Here is an 18487-nt window from a genome sequence, read left to right as displayed (position 1 = left end):
GCTGTTCAGATGTGGAGGATAATTATATGCGGGTTGATTTTGTAACTGATGTTAACCCTGAGTGTGAATCACATATAATCTCTCATAATCCAGATTTCGTACCTTGTGACGTTACTACTAGTGTTGAAACATGTAATCCCAGTTGTACTTTGAGGAAAAATGAATGTGAAACCAACAAAGGTTTAAATGTTGATAGTTCTAGTTTAACCAAGCCTCCCACTACTGGAGAAGTTGTTGCTGTTAATAAAGATGTATCTTCCTGCAATTTGTTTGAGGGTACATTTACTAGTTCTGGAAGTTTTTCTCGCTTTCTCAACACACACAAAGAATATGTAATGTATTAATTTTTATTGTAAGAAAAGGTGATGTTGTACATGTTGTTCTGTTATAATAAAGTTAAGTGTTAGTCAAGTTAGTATGCACTACACACCCCCTCTAATTGCTGTGGCATTATGAAGTCACATAGAATCTCAGTACTGTATATAGCTCACGTCATGGAATGTTTGTCATTCTATTGCCATCTGCGCTACTTATCTGCCATGTGTTTTGCTGGCTGCCTTTGGGCCTCTGTAATTCAATAAATACTTAAGTATTTACTTCTATGTGTCTTCGAGCTTCCGTTTGCTGTCACTTCAATGAAATGTTGAAATGTGTGGAGAATTGGCAGTTTTTTCCGTTTAAATGGTCAATTTGTTTTGGATTTGCAAGCCAGTCCTTTGTACTAGGTATTCCTATATGCCCTGTAGGTTACATCTTTGATCAAGCACTGCATTTTCTGCTAATTTTGGGCTTTCAGCCTCTTTCTCTAACGGAGAGTGATCATTGACCCTTTAGAACCAAATCCATAGTCTGTCAACGTCCAATTGCTAAAAAACAAAGTGGCAAAAGAATCATGTAAAGGGTAATGTAACCAGTATAAGGGGAAAAAAAAGACAACAGGATTTGATTCCCAATGTCAACATTTGAAAAAGAAATGAATAAAGTTGGAACGTTGGTATAATTGGTAGTGGGATGTTAAACAATACCAAACAGTACAATTACGTTATAAGGTATGATAAAACAGAACAAAGCCCAATTTTATGGGGACAATTTCAAGGGAAATGATTCTGGAAATTGGTGCATTCAGCTTGGTATGGCAAAGATACTAGTGCCAAATGTACAGTGCCAGACGATGGCTTAGTCAAACACCTTTCGGTATTATACGGACTCTGCAGGTGGTAGGTGTAGGGTCCGAGAGGAAGGGGGGGAGAGGAACGAGGTAGCCTTTCAAGTAAGATAAACATCAAGAATGGTCTGTGCCAAGGCTGTGTGATGGCCCCAAGAATATTTGCTTTATAATTAGCAGACCTCCCAAAAAAACAGTGTAAGCATGTAGATTGTAATGACCAGAACCAACATTTTAACAATCCAATACAAGTGTTAAAATTTAGTGTGTGCAAACTTCACATAGTTTTCTCAAGTGTAATTAAACAAAAAGTTTAACAATTTGCATTAAATTACATACAAAAAAAGATATTACACCAAACACAAGTCTGTAATTTTGCACTATTATATAGTGCACATGGGCCCAAAACTGACTCCAAGATGCACTTCATGCTAAAAACTGTGCAAAATCCAGAAGTGCTGCAAACACGAGCTGCTCACATTTTGATTGTTTGCATTGTTCCAGTGCTCCTGGACAGGATGTTTCTATCAGACTCACTCTCAATTAATTTGTTTGATGAAGTGATTTCTCTGTTATCCTGTTGCCAGGGAGTCCACTCCTTAATCCTTGTGAAGCCAGGCAAAGTCCTTAAGGCTATAGTTACAGATTGTTCAGCAGGTGCTTCCTTCAGTGTACAATCCTTTGGGTGCATGTAAGGGTTACAGCAGGGCAGTCCTTCTTCTTCTTCTTGTTTCATTCAGTAGATCTGAGTTGCTTGGGAACTCTCCCATATTTATTTAGTGTTCCTGGACATCAAGCAGTGGGGCACCCCTGACCAATAGGATAAAAGGTGCCACCCTCAGGTATTACCACTTCCTCCAAAGTGTGGCACAGTCTTGTCCAAGAAAGCACTATTCTTCCAAAATCAAAAATGGAGAAACTTTCTCCTGGAGGGTTAGATCTAACCAAGTCAACCCATTGGCATGGTTAAGATTTCCTAACAATCCCCTTCCAGCCCCTCTTTAATCTAAATACTGGGGTTCCTGTCTGGCTAGTGGTACAGGATGTGGGGCTGAGGCTGTGTCCTGTCCAAACTGTCATTCTCTCTTTGAAGAAAAGTTTGTCCCCTCCACCTACTTCTTGCCTTCTGCTTCTGCAGTTTCAGTTCTCCTATAACAGGAACTCCTTTGTCTCTCTAGCAGGCTACTTCACACCTCATTAAGACAGGTTGTCTCAGCCTGGCAAATCAGAGAGGGTTTTCTGGAAGGTTGGGTTTTGGTTCACAGAAAAGAAATTTCTATAACTTATTTTCTGTAATAATTATGACAAATCTAGCAATGGCAAGTTCTTGGATTTATCATACCTATTCATTTCAATCTTTGAATTATATTTGAGCTCCTTCCTATCAATAGTTATACTTTATTAAAGTAGTCCCATGTTAGCCTATGGAGCCAATGAAATACCATGGGGGAAAATGAAATTTGCAGTTTTTCCCTCAGTGGGGCATACATATAAATTATAGATATTCAAGACCCTGCACCCAAGCTATTGATTTGGATGATCAATGACAAAGTTCTACCAAAGCCTGAAAACGGGACCAGGATAGAGAATCTAATTCATAAGGGCTGTTTTGTGAATTAACCCACCTGCATTCTTTCACAAATGTAACCTTCTGTGGCATAGTAACCAAAATGTTAGAGAAAAATATACTTCACTGAAAACTAAACTAAACAATTGAAAACTGAATGAATAGTCTGAATAAAGCCACAATCATTACCTTTAATCACAACCCTCATATAATTTTGAGTTTAGTGCAAGGTTTGAGTAAAAGAGACACTGTTTTGTTGGATAACCAAGCCTCAATTGTATAGAATTCTAACAAAGTGAGTATGATGTAACCTTAGTACTTGAACACAAAAGACATTTTTGTTCTTCAATTGCTCAGCTAAAGGCAGAGGAAAGGAATATTGCCATGAAAAACAGTAATATCGAGGCAAAGCAAAAACATTGATTTTTTTTTTATCTCAGCAGAAGTGGAAGAATGTTTTAGCATACTATTGCAAAGAAAGGACAACAGATACACACCACTTCTGGGTGAAGCAACAACTGCAAGCGAGTGTTCATTAATCCAAGTGAATCTACTACTTTTTGTTTTCAGAAGAGACCCCTGATTCAACCAAAATACCTAAAGCATTGCTCAGCATGAAATACAAGATTTGGTTAAGCTAACACAATCATCTGAACGTATTAATGCCTAAAACTTAAATTACATGACTGTATGGCAGTTCGCTAGCTATTCTAACCTCCAGAACCCATATCTATCACTACTCAGCAACACACAAAAGGTGATGGAGGGGTGCTTGCAATAAGTCTAATCACTGGCAATAGCTCGGGGTAGCACTCCAACCCACCATTCTGTTGTTCACCCTTGCAATTTGTTGCATCACGTCCAGATTCTTTGTTCTTTCTAAGCAAGTGTATCTGATGAAGAAGTCCTAGCCAATACTTCCTATATATCCAGGAGTACATCCAGAAATCATCTTTACATTCCTCCACATTTTCTCGGTTGACAAAGTCTTCAAATCAAGTTTTGTTTTTTCTCTATCATCACACTTCTGGAATAGTTTGCATGTGATAAAAATCACCTATTTACATTTTCTACAAACACAATAACTTATTTTCCCTTGTGTATTGCCTTATTTTGTTCTGATACAATATCAACAATTCACTTTTTTCTCAATCCTGTTAGACTTGTCAGCTAATGGGTTGTCTTCGCCCTAAACCATATGCATTCACTCCTGTTTTGCAGATTTTTTTGTTGTTATCCTTAGGACACTTTACCACTGCTAACCAGTCCTAACATGCCTGTGCTAACTCCTGTAGACACGGTGACATTGATTTACAATCTATTGGCCCATTTAATTTACTTGTAGTTCCCTAGTAAAGTGGTTCTATGGTTTCCCAGGGCCTGTAAATTAAGTGCTACCAGTTACTCTTTTTTAATATGTATCATGCCTACCATTGCAGCCTGTGTGTGACGTTCTAAACTGCCATTTCAGCCTGGCAACATAAACCATTTGGCGGGCCTCAGCAATCAATTTTAATACATATAAGTCACTCATAGAATAGACAATAATCAGCCCATAGGGCAGAGTGCAGTGTGTTTAAAAAGTTACTCACATGTAATTAAAAAGCTCCAAAATCAATTTTTCAGTGCTGCAAGGCTTACCTCTCCCATAGGATTATATTGGGTTAACTTATTACTTTTTATAAGTGATCCATTTTTATAGGGAGCCAGTAGGAATGTCAATGTTTGGTGTCAGAGGAATTGTAATGTAAAATCCCCTTTACTGGTAAAGTCAGAATTTAAGTCACAATTCAAAAAATGCCACTATGAGACAGTTGGCATTTTCTTGTCCTAGTCATTTGGTGCCTGCATCCTATTTCTGGGTAACATGACTAGGTGTAATTGGTAGTTGGCCTTTGTGTTTTCCTCCAAGAGAGCCTCACAGTAGAGGGCTTGCATATTGGGATAATGGGCCATCACTGGCAGGATGAGGACAGAGCTGTCACCTGCCACACTTGCAATTCAAAGGCACTGGCTCATTTCACACACAAAGGAATACACACTAGCCTATTCTGCCCCCAGACAGACTGGGACCAGGGCAGGGAGGCAGAAAGTTGCAGTCAGCTCTATAGGGGGAAACCGAAGACGCATCTCCCAATTCAAAGTGGGCACCAGATTTAATATGGAGACCCTCAGACCCACTCTTCTGTAAACTCCTGGACCTGTGGATATTACAGAGGAAGGCAATCCTGCTGCACTGCTGTTTGCTGAGAAGGAAGACACACCTGCTCCCTTCATCCCAGGCTGAGTGACTCCAGTGGACAGCTGACTGACCTTCTATTCTGAGCTACAGGGGGCATAAAGAGCTCCAGGGGCATACCTGCAACAGTGCCTGGACCTGCAAGTGGACCTGCCTGAACCCTTCTGGTCTCCGCTGCAGTGAGTTCTTGTTCCTCATTGCATGCATGCCAGGTCCTTGGCACTTGGTTGGCATTAGAGAGAGCACCTCCTGGCCTAAACTGAAGGTTCCTCCAAATCCACTGCAAAGGTTAGTGAATCCCCAAAATATCTTGCAGCACAGTTGCAAGCTTCATCAGATCGGAACCGACGGCAAGTGACACAAAGCCCCGCAAAGCTTCCCCGCAGCTGCCAGCCACCTCATAATCGATGTTGAGCAACGCAAAAGCCCTGCAAAGCATCGCGGCACAGCTGCCAGCTTCATCAGATCCAATGCCAAGGGGCGAAAATGCTCAGCAATGCATTGCAGTAGCTCGCTCCTCTTCATCAGAACTGATGCAGCGCAATGGACACAGCACCTCGCATCGCAGCCCTAGCACCTCCTCAGAACCAATGCTAGATGCTGCGCTGCATAGCCCCTGAAAGGATAGCACAGTCACTCCATGGAGCACTCTGTGTCTTAGTTATTTTCCCTTCTTTAAACTTTTCCTTGTTTCTTCTACATGCCCATTAGAATGAATCCAGTCATAGGCGCAGGACAATAAATTTGCCTTCGCTAATGCATATGGAGATGACACTTTTGTTACTGTACGGCTCAATGGCCAGAGATAGATAGATTTCTATCCCCAGCAGGCCCTGTCTCTCACTCACGGCGGGAGCCATTACTTCAACGATGCAGTCCATTTATGCCAGCCACGGAGCACAGAGTACATTTTGTGATCCTGAAAGCCCTATTACAAAGCAATTACCCAAAAAAGGATCAGGACATAAATAGCAGGGGAGGTATAAATTTTACTTTCAGTTAATAATCAGAACTTTAAGCATGTTCTCAAAGACAATATGAGTGCCTGCAGACCTGTTTGTTTTAAGATGCCGCCTTTGTAATCTTTGCAGATGTTATATGTTACGAATTCCGAGAGGAGTTACTGTGCAGAGACACGTTTTCCATTCCCTATGTTAATAATTCTTCAGCAGTCATATAAACAATCAAACAAGCCGCTCCTAAATTGCCTTCCTGCTGGCATATTGTTATTGAGTTAGTAGATTAAACATAATTTAGTTGCTGAAAGATTCAGTGTGAGTAGTGCCTTCTTACTGCAAGAACATCATTTGCCATACATATGTGTCAGTTAACTCTTCGGGGTTCTGTGGTAGATATATACAGGAAGGGCTGTTTTGAAAAATACACAACAAGCTTTTTGAGCAGCCAGGGTGTGGGGAGGACTGTGCTTCTGAATATGTATCACGAAGCTAAGGTGCCCAGGGCACACCGGATAGGCGAGGATTGGAAGACACATTACATTGCAGCGAGAAGTCACTGCCCTGTGCAGACAGGCTGCAGTTACAAAATTCAGTCTCCGGACAAGCACTCTGATGATAACCTAACTGCTTCATTTAGAAATATCCAGTGAGGGAAGATGATACCTCTAGAGTACAAACCGAAGGTCGAATACTGCAGTGTGGTACTTTGGCACATGCTGACCAATGTTTACATGTTGACCAATTTCGGTATGTGTAAATGTGATTCGAAGATGGTGTTACACTTGTAATTTATTTTCTAATTACCCATACTTCACCACAATTTAATATGTGGCATTCCCTCCACATTACCCACTAAAAATTCACTTACTCCTGCCCTTGAAAGGTGAAAATAAGTGTGCACTTCAGCGGAGTGAAATGTCCTGCAATGGATATTTGAATGTACACACACCTCTGAGTTTGTGAGGCCTCCCCTTCTTTTGCAGTCAGCATGACCCACCCACAAATGGCCACAATTCCACTATTAACTTTGAAGCAATCCTGATAACCTCCCCCTTCGTGAAGCAGGTGCAAATACGTACGTTGTAAATGATGTTGCAGATAAAATTACATATCACATTATCCCTGCCACTTTCACAGATTTGCCTAGGCTTTTTGCTTTAATTGTTATTTATTGGTATAAACAGTATGAGGCATTGCCTTTGTTGTGCTGGGTATGGTGTGCATAGCTGTTGTGCGATTTATTGAATGTGATCCTTACCAAAATAAATTTGCACCTACATTTAAAAAATATACATTTTCCAATTATGCATTAATAATTAATAAAAGTGATGTACATATTTAATTAAAGTAATTTAGATAAATGTGTTTAAAATTCGATCTTTCATCATTTTTAAATCCAGGATGGATTGTTAAACTATTTAATAATTAAATTATAAATATTTATATTCTTAAATAGATACTTTAACCTTAAGTTATATTTATTTATATGTGTAACTACTTTAAATCATTTAATTTAATATGACATTATTTCCTAGGAGGTTTTATTTTAAGTCTGTTTCTCCATTATTTTCTGTTGCAGTACCAGTGTGCCATGTGTGGTGCTGGAGTTAATGCAACGTATTGAGCTTGTGTAAATTACTACTGTTTTATGTCAATTATGCCTGAATTAACTTTAGAAGTGCAGTTTGCGAATAGCAGTGGGTTTACTCTTATGGATGAATACACATTCTTTCATAAACCCCTCTTCCCTTAGTAGTAAATGTTCTCCATTTTCCAGCCTCCACTCTGCCCCTCCCACATGTAGTACTAAAACTTATACTAACATGTGTGGAGGCTCCGCAGTCAGGTTGGAGATTTCTGCACAGTAACTAGGACAGGAGAAGGCGAAACCTCCTCTCCTATTTTTGTTAATAGCATTTTTCAGCACTGCTGTAGTACTAAAAAAATTATTTTGTGAATAGGCCCCTCAATCTCTCTTTTCTTGGAAATAAATTCCGACCTTAGTTTAGAATTATCAATTTATCCAAGAATTATGGGTTTTTATTTTTAAATGTAATTTAATTTAACCCTAGGTAGCATGCATTACTACTGTACAAGTTCACCATGCTCCTTTACTGAGTTATGTTTGTTATCCTCTAGATGTTGCAGCATCTTTGCTTTATGGAAATATGCATATGATCCCTAAGCAACAATACTTGATATTACACATATGACCACAATGTCTGCATTTCAAATATTTAATGATCTATTAGGAAATCATTTTTATCATAAAGGTATATTTTCCTTAAAGGTCAATCTTTTTCGAAGCAGCAATTTTGAACCCTAAAATAAGCTACCTGGATTACCTATTGTAGCAAAACCCTCCAGAATTAGCAGTTTGTACAGTAAAGTGGTATGAAGAATGCCAAAGATATCATCCAGAGTGATGCTTTTATTTTCTATAATAGCAAAACGTAACCTGGCGTGATGATCCCCACCTACTAGAAGAATGGACCATTATGAATACTTTACGTTATCTTTGTTATATATAGTTTTATAGTGCAACATCCCTGTTAAATCTATACCATTTCTCTGGACAGGAAACACACACTAACGCTATTTCTTACATCAGATCAGACTCTGTGGCAGGATCCACAGCTTCTTTCTGTTCATATTTTAGATCCTGGGTGCTACTGATGAATAGAAAACACTTTCATGAAGAACGCCAACCTCTTTTACAGAGACAAAGTAGTCTTTTACTCACCTTGCTGATCACTGCTCTCTTCCTTGGCCGAAGAACTAAAATCTTTAACCTAAAAAAAATGGGATTTAGAGGCCGAGTTTTTAATTGCGTGGATGGCTTTGGATCACTCTTCCACTTGAAGTTTACCTCCAAAAGAATCCGACCACTTTCCAAAACCTACTTAAAACTTGACTTTTCCTGTATGTCACATCTTTCTACCTTATCCCAGCACCAGGACACCTTACCAAGTGGAAGTGTGCTGTATAAATCAATATCAATGAATAGTCTGCAGCCTTTGAGACTGAAATATGTATCCTTAATGACAATCCAAACATCTGGAGCTATGTATGCGGGCACTCTGTTTGATACCTCTCTTCTGTTCAAGAATGATGTCAATAATGATACATCGCCCAGCTTCTCCATTATCAAAACACTCACTTTTCTGTTGTTCTGCTTGTTGCTCCAGATTTAGTTTGGAAATGTTTCCAATTTGTTTCAACCTCCGAGTAAAACCTTCTGTTTGTAATGATCCAGACATTCTACACCAGCTTCCCACTTAAAAACATTTTCTCTTCAAAACTAGTTTTTCTTCCATCTTGTTATGCACAAAATAGGTCCTACTTATTTGCAGGACAGATTAATCGCCTATAGTCTAAATAGAACACTAGAAGCCAGCACATCTTTCTTGCTCCAGCGATTTTGTACTTGCAAAGGAGGGAAAGAGCAGGTGATCTGAAATTGAATGAAAGGGGAAAGGTATGCCAGACCAGCGTTTTGTACCCACAAAACACAAATAAACGGAATGTCTCGCCTTTCTCATTAAGTTCTATTTTTGATCAACCGATCTTCCTGAGGCAACTCAAAAATCTACTAGTTACTCAATAATTCTTTGATAATGAGAGACTTGGTCAGTTTTGTTTCCCTTATCTCTAAGTCTGTCTGGGCTAACAGCACACTTAGCAATATCTAGATATATTAATTAATTCATTCATTCATTAATATATACACAAATAACTAACTAAACACATATATACATTGTATACATGGGCTGTACAGAGCAAAAGCTCCAGGAGCAATATGATGTCATACTGATGAAGGTTTGCTTCAAAACATTTTCCTGGCTGTTACCATATTAGGGGTCTCTTTAACATAAGATTATGCAGCGCAGGGCAGCAAGCAAGGTTGCGTGAACTGGAGAGCTGAAGTGCACCATCTCTACACTAAGATATGGTGCTACTTAACTCCTGTGGAATCTGACTAAAATGAGACACAGACTCTGTCAAGTTTAATAGGCAAGATTTTTAATATACGTGCGCACGGGGACAGCAGATGCAACCTTTTATTTCTGTAAACCGCAAAGGGAGTTGTACTACATATCCAATGAAAATACAGATGCAAGGATATTTCTTCATTACCATGAACAAATACATCCTGTGCGGTTGATGAGGCAGGACAAATTACAAAATGCAGGGCATATAACCAATAAGCACACAGCAGTGGGGCGTGCCACCGGTGTCACACATTTTGGTGGACTGCGTGATGCTCTCATGGCTGGTGAATAGGACAGTGGGAGTTTTCCAACACCTTGACAATAACATATTGTGCTGCATGCTCTTGTCCAATCAGGGTCAAGCACGTAGGGGCTCATTACGAGTTCCGCCCGCATTCGTTGCAGTGGTTGGGACCGCCCACCAGTCATGCAGCAGTCCCACCACCTGAATTACGATGCGCCCGCCAGGATGGCGGGCGCATCCTGGGGATCCATCATTGCGGACGGTGCTGCTGGCTGTAGCATCGTTCGCAATGTCAATATGCCATGTAGTGCATTTCCCTACACTGCGTGGCAGACACCACGCGGTGCCTGCCACTTAGGGCTGGGAAATGTTGGAGGGGTACCATGGCTACCCCCCCAGTGCACCCCCCAACACCGAGGGGGCCTGCAACGGGCCCCCGAATCCAGCCTCTGCCAGCCTTTCCATGGCGGTTCCACCAATTTCCCTTATCCAATTGTCCTCAGCAATAACACAAGGAGGCTCAAATTGCCTTCAATTGAGAGTAGTGCTTACACCCTGGCACAAATCTATACTATAGTTGCTCATTTATTGGTTAATATGGACACCAGAAGTTTAGAGAAGCAAACCATGGTGGACACATTTACCAATCTTTTAAACACCAGTATAAATTATTTTATAAAAACAGCAGTGGAAAGAAAATGTCTAGGAACAAGCAGAACAAGTGGTTCAATGGGACTTGTACACAAGCTTGGCAATCCTTAATGGGAGCTGTCAAAGCTGGCTCAAGAATAATGGTAACTATACAAGGAAAGCCTATAGAAATATACAGAATTTGGCTCAAAGAAACTGGCATATAGAGTTCTGGCAGGACCTATTAGCTGTGGCCCAAACTAAAAATAGCAAGGAATTTTGGCACCTGATGTCCGAAGGGTCAAAAAGTGCAATTATGGAGGTATATTTTCACTTTCCCCCGAGACTTGGGAAACCCATTTTTCCACATTATACGCAGGACCACAGGACAGTGGTGGAGAAAGCTCTGAGTACTTCATCCCCAAAACAGACCTGGACTCTCTAATATTTAGTATAGGCGAAACTATGGAAGCAATTGCAACCTTGCAATGGGGGGGGGGAGCCCCAGGTTTAGACAAAACCCCAGGGGACCTCTACCTTTCTGAACCTAATATATGAATGTGATTTTAAATTTCACTTTTAATGCTATATTAAAAAGGGCAGAAATTCCGGATTCTTGGTTAGGCGCAGAGGTAGTGACTATTTTTTAAAAAAGGGGATAAAAGCAATCCAGTGAATTATAAGCACATCAGCCTCACTAACATCGCCCAGAAAATGAAGAGAGACTTCATTACTGGACGAGGAAAGGGAGTTTATTATCACCTTAACAGGCAGGATTTAGAGGTAAAACAAGCATAATAGATCAGTTGTTCCGGATTTTATTAATCCTCTGGAAATATACGAAAAACTATACGTAGTGTTTGTAGATCCCGGCGCTGCATTTGATTTAGTTCCTTGTGAAAAAATGTGGGCAGCCCTTACTAAAATGGGGATTCCCAAAAAAAACTGGCAAATCAGCATTAGACTCCATAAAAAACAAGCATCTGGCAACCGGTTTCTGGCTAATCAGCCGTTATCAGCTAGGCTAGCTTGAATCAAGTGGCAAAGTGAGCAAGGGACCCACGTCTGGGCATACCCTGCCAACTTAGGGCGAACAAAGCAAAACCAAAGGGGATGATGGACGGAGTGTTGAACAGGATGCTTGTTTCAGGTCCAGGGAAGACATGGCTTGGCAGTTCGGGCTGGACTGTTCCCATGAGGCACAGGGTCAGACTGATTTAGATATGGCCATGTTTGAACTGGGGTGGCGGAGTGAGCTAAAGAATGATGATGGATTAAACCCAGATCAGTTGACTGGGAGTGAGTGCTTGAAATGTTCAATACTCCGTCCATCATCCCCCTTGGTTTTGCTTTGTTCACCTTAAGTTGGCAGGGTATGCCAAGACGTGGGTCCCTTTCTCACTTTGCCACTGGATTGAAGCTAGCCTGGCTGATGACGGCTGATTAGCCAGAAACCAGTCGCAGGATGCTTGTTTCCGGTCCAGGGAAGACATGGCTTGGCAGTTCGGGCTGGACTTTTCCAATGAGGCACAGGGTCAGACTGATTTGCATATGGCCATGTCTGAATTGGGGTGGCAGAATGAGCTAAAGAATGATGATGGATTAAACCCAGATCAGTTGACTGGGGGTGAGTGCTTGCAATGTTCAACACTCCGTCCATCATCCCGGTTGGTTTTGCAATGTACAAGTAGATCAGAAGAACTTGGATACTGCTGAGATATCGGATTTTGGATGCCAACCGATCAACCAAGATTATAAGAATTCTAAAAAGTGATTGTTCAGGATATTGAAATTTTGGATTGTCTAGATTTTTGCTACATGCCTGGAGATTAAGAAAAAGGATATTGAAATCCTCGAACAACAAATGACTCAGTTATGAAATATTATACACCTTGCCATGTCCATATTGTTTTTAGATAAGGTAAAATAATTTGTAAAAAAAGATTGATAGTAATGTATTCTTCATTTATTATTATCTAGGATTTCTTTTTTTTAAGAAATAGTTGCCGAACTCATGATAAGCATTCCAGTGATACAAGCACACATGTACATGAAATTGGTTTTAGTGTACTGAGAGTGCCGTTCACTGAGATGAACACATTTTATTAATTTTTACTAGATATAAATGGTAGTAACCATGCTCTTAAAGAATGGTTAACCCCTCCCCCAATAGGCAAGGTTTTTAATTGATGGTGGATTTATATTTACATCTCACCACTATCACCATATTGTAAATATGTACAGTTAAAAAATGCAACAGATTCTTTAAACAGACTGCAATGTCCTACTTGGAGGAAAAAGGATAGCCTATCTTCAAAACACTGCTTCATGATGAAACTCAGAATTCTTTGGAAAGCGTTGAAAATGTCAATATTTGGTTAAACACCCAATACAAAGGATTACTTAGGAATATGCAGCAAGCATCTTACATTGTTATGTTATGTTATAAGGTACTTATAGAGCGCACAGCTGCTCAAAAGAGGACCATATGGCTAGTCTTTTGTTGTCATAAAAAAAGGGAAAAAAACTAAATTTGGTGTTGAAACAGCCAGGTTTTAAGTTGTCTTCTGAAAGTCAGTAGATCAAGCACCTGTCTGAGTGGAACCGGCAAAAGGTTCCAAGCACGGGCAACCTGCACTTGAAAGGAGCGGCCGCTGGTCCAGATACGAGAAAATTTGGGAACAGCCACCTGCTGTTGCGAGGATGATCTTAAGGTTCGGCCAGGGGTGTAGTGTAGGACTCTTTTTCTGATGTAGTGGGTTCCCGTGCCATGTAGCGCCTTGAAAGCCAAGACTAGGGCTTTAAAGCGAATTCTGTTTAGGACAGGCAGCCAGTGCAAGGCCTTCAGATGAGGAGAAATCCAAGTTCTGGGTCTAAGCATGAGAACCGCCCTGGCAGCAGCATTTTGTACAACCTGAAGTATGTTTAATAAGAACTCTGGGAGGCCCAAGTACAGAACATTTACGTGGTCCAACCTGGAGGCAATGAGGGCTTGGACCACTGTCTTTTTTGTGCAAGAGAGATAGCAGGGGGAAGAATTTCCTGAGCTTTCTCAGGAAGCCAAAACAGGATCCTGAATCCATCTGTATTTGGGCGTTCATGGATAGGGTGTCATCCAACTTTACCCCCAACTTTTTGAACGTATTTACCGAAGATTGGGGGGTGACATGTCAGAAGGCCACCATTGTTTCCACTTGTCCCGAGATGGAGATCCAAAGAAGATGATTTTGGATTTCTCAAGGTTTCATTTTAATTGATTTTGTCTAAGCCAAGTAAAGACTCCTCTCAGGCAATTTTTTATCTTCTCCCCAACAAAATCCTCACCCTTCTCACATGTGAACAGAAGCTGCGTATCGTCAGCGTAGGAAAATATTGTTGCGTTACAAGCTTCACAAAGGGTGCGAGGGGGGCCATATACAGATTAAAAAGTGTCGGGCTCAAGATGGAGTCCTGTGTAACACCCACTTTCAGAGGGGGGATAGGAGGGGCAAAAGGGGGGACCAGACATCTTAGTGTCTATCCTCCAAGAAGGAGGAGAACCACTTGAATACCGTGCCTCCAAGGCCGAATTCCTGCAGTCTATGCAGGAGTCGTCATGGGGCATGGTGTCAAAAGCCGCAGATAAGTCCAGAAGGATTAACACTGCTTTACCTTCTTTATCTAGTTTCTCCTTTATGGACTCAGAGACTTACAGCAAAGCAGTCTCTGTGCTGAAATTAGTTCTGAAACCAGATTGGCTCTGGTGGAGAAAATTATTAGATTCTGCGTAGTCGGTAATCACTGTGTTTACATTTTTCTCTAGAGGTTTCGAGAAAAAAGGAAGGAGTGAGATTGGTCTGTAGTTAGATGCTACTAAGGGGTCGGCAGAAGGCTTTTTCAACAGTGGGAGCATTTTTGCACTCTTCCAGTTTGGAGGCACCTGTCCGTTACTTAGTCACACATTCAAAACAGTATTGACAGTTACATTAATGATCTCGGCCACAGATGCCAGTGTTTTAGCTGGACATGGGTCAGTAGGTGATCCTGACTTTAGGCCCTTCATAATATTCAAAGACGTCTCCCATAAAAGGAGAGGAAACTGTGACAGGGACCTATTACCAGAGCACTAGAGGGTAAAGAGACAGTGTCCCTTTCCTCTTCCGGATGTGGCTCTACAAAAGAGTTTTGAATAGTTATAGTTTTCTCATGAAAGAATGACGCCAGCTGGTTTGTCCATTCTGAATTCGGGGTGAAGGGTCTAGCTACAGCACTGGGAAGGAAAAGTCTCTTACAATGTTAAACATTTCCTTACTTTTGTTTCCAGAAGACTCACATTGAATACAGGAATATTGTGAAGGATATTAGAGTAGGTGATAATTCTAGACAGGGAAAGTCATCTTCTTAAAAAAGTGTTACCAATGAACAAGACATCAGCAGAGATAATGTTCACTTTCATTCAAGAAGGAAAACCAATTATGTGCCTAATGCCTACACTAGCAGAGTCTGCCTCTTTCAACAAACAAATACTGAAATTGGATAAAGAAGAAATATTGGAACTGATTACGATAGACGAAATGGAACACCAGGGCATCATAATATTAATAAATGAAAGATTGCAATCAAAATTAAAATCATTGAAAAAAATAGCTTTAAAGACTGCAAGATTAGAGAAATGTTTAAGCATTTGCAAGAACTGTAGAGTATTTTTGTACTGAAATTTAAATGTTGAAGAAGGATTTGTTAATGGTGCTATGGGTCTAATTATTGATTTAATTAGCTTTCCGAACAGGAGTGAGATAGAATTAAATGTGATCAGATTGGTAGCATTAAGCAGATTGGAAGGGCTGCTGTATGTTTTTTGCTTGTGAAAGACTTACATGTGCAGCGGAAACAGTTTCCAGTTTCTCTAGCATATGCTGTAAGTATTCATAAATCTCAAGGTTTAAGTGTAGATTCAGCATTGGTTAATGTCGGGAGTACAGTGTTTAACTAAGGAATGTCATATGTAGCCTTATCTCAAGTTAGAACATTGTCCAGGTTGTATTTGGTTCCATTTGATGATAGCAAGATAAGTACTGATCCAAGTTGTGTTAAAGAGTACAATCGATCAAGAAGTGTTTATGCTCCTTATTTAGGACATTATACCATTTATGGAAAATGCATCATCTTTCCAAAGGGAAAGCTTCCAAAGGAGTGTAGTGATGTCATCAGAAAGCAAGAAATAATAGACAAGAAAAAAGCTGTTAAGAAAAGAAAATTGAAAATAAGGGAGATGTTCTTGGTTACCACTTGTCAAACACTCTGGTGTCAACTGCTATGCAAATATTCTTCTAAACTTACTCTCTGAATTACCTCATCTTGTACATGCAATTGAACAGAAACCACAGAAGAGATTGTGTGCTGATCTTTGTGCTTTCTTGCAATGTTTACATACTGATAGGACTACAACACCGTTTGCTTCACCCATTCAAGACCTTTTAGATATATGTAGTGAATCTGAACAATTTACTCCAAACACGCAAAAGGATGCACAAGAGTTTATAATGGTGATTTTTGGAGTATTAGGGGAAGAAGAAATATGTATTGATTAATTATTTGGAACTACTTACTCATGGAGCCATGAGTGTGGACATTGCTCTTTCACATCATGTACAGAAATAGATTTAGAGTGATTTCTTTATTTAAACACTACCATATTGCAAAACTGTGTCTTTTGGCAGATTGTTCAAACAAGCTACACAAAACAATAGTTGCCAATTTGTCAATCTGATTTCATGTCATCATTATGTCTATGAAGAATTGGAAAATGTCTCATTTGAATGCTACAATGATGCAGAGCAGATGGAAGTGAAATCAAAGCAGGACAATTGTCTACTACTGGATTAACATATACTACGGTGGCTATCTGGTTGCTACTAATGACGTAAAAAGTAAAGGTGGATGGACAGAATATAATGATAGCAACCTAAAATTCAGGAAAAAAATGCCTTTAAAGCTACCTAATGCTGATCTTTTGTTTTTACAACCACAGTGCTAAGGAGGACTACAGTTTTGAAAGTGGCATATTGTATTTTTTCTAGATCCATTATTAGTATTTAGGACTTCATTCGGCCTACCATGGGTGATGTCTTTCTAAGGCTTACCATGTGCTGGAGTACCTTATATATCTATTAGTAGTTCTGATAATAAGGGTACCATTTTCAGTATAAGGTTTCTCAAATTAATAGTGCAGGCATAGGTAAAAAAAATGTTTTAATAAATTGTAGTGAGTGCAATGTACAATGCTCCTTAATTGCACTACCATAGTGTGCAGTTTTTTTCTACAATCTTTACGATTTTGTATTCACCATTGTTCAATGATGATTCTTTCAACAATACATCAGTTATGGTGTATGAGTATAGAAACTGAGAACAGGAAACAGGAAAAAGGAAATGCTTAATGAAGTTATGCATTGGCAAAATTATGACTATATTGTATCACTTTATAAATCCGAGCACTAAATCATAATTGTGTTTTTTTAGTTTTCATATAGATGTATGACTCCATCTGTCAGAGTTATGAATTTTACTAATTACTTTTTTCAGAACTGTTTCATAACATCACATTCTCAGGGTGCACACCCAGGCTGACACTAATACAGCCACTCACACACTCATATACACATTGATACAGGCACTTACATACCCACCTGCACTAATACAGCTACTGATACTCCCAGTCAAACACTGATACAGCCTATCAAATAGCCACTCACACACAAATAGAGCCACTGACACACTGAAGCACACACTGCTACTGTGTCTGACACACCCAGGTACTCATTGTTAGACACTAACACACCGAGACAAACACTGATGCAAATACTGACACATCCAACCACACTCCGATACAGAGACTGACACAACCAGGCACATTATCATACAGTCAATGACACACCCTTGCACATATCGAGAGATACAGCCATTTAGAAATTCTGCCAAATACTGATACAGCCTCTCAAACACCCATAACATACTGATACAGCTACCTACACAACCAGGCACACACTAATACAGACACTAACACATCCAGACTCACATTGTTACAGACACTGAGACACCGAAGGACACACGATATAGCCACTAACACACCCAGGCACACACTGATACAGCAACTGACATATACAGCCATACTCCTGTTGTGTAGTTCCTATAAACATATATAGAATCTGCAACATACACTGTAGGATTGGAGTCAGACTGATTCTAGACACCACTGCCGAAAATATTAGCCTGTATACCAGCTAGCTCACAGTGCCACTAGAAACTCCTCTTACCAAGCAGCGAATAGTTATTGGCAACTATCAAACATGACAACCCTGTCCCATCAGGGATCGTGAGAAACAGTGCCACTTTTGGCTCAGTCACTCGTGCTGTTGTTTCATAGAGATACACAGAATAAACGGTAGGGATGTTTCTCAATAAGCATTTATTGAACCAGAGTAATTCTAGTGTAACAATAGGTGTGCTGAAACAACCATTAGACATTAACAGATATAAATGATTATAAGCACTAACAAAGTGAAAGGATGGTATATTTCTACCATCGGGCTAAACAATGAATACAGGCAAGTATATAAAATACATGACAGTAAAATGCGTACTCCTACGATGCGTCCCTAACTAGATGTACCTGAATGTGCCTAGCATGAATGTGGGTGTAATGACAAGAA

Source organism: Triturus cristatus, chromosome 9, assembly GCF_964204655.1.
Source record: "Triturus cristatus chromosome 9, aTriCri1.1, whole genome shotgun sequence".
NCBI lineage: Eukaryota > Metazoa > Chordata > Amphibia > Caudata > Salamandridae > Triturus > Triturus cristatus.
The sequence above is the reverse complement of the archived record's forward strand: the minus strand, read 5'-3'. Positions refer to the sequence as shown.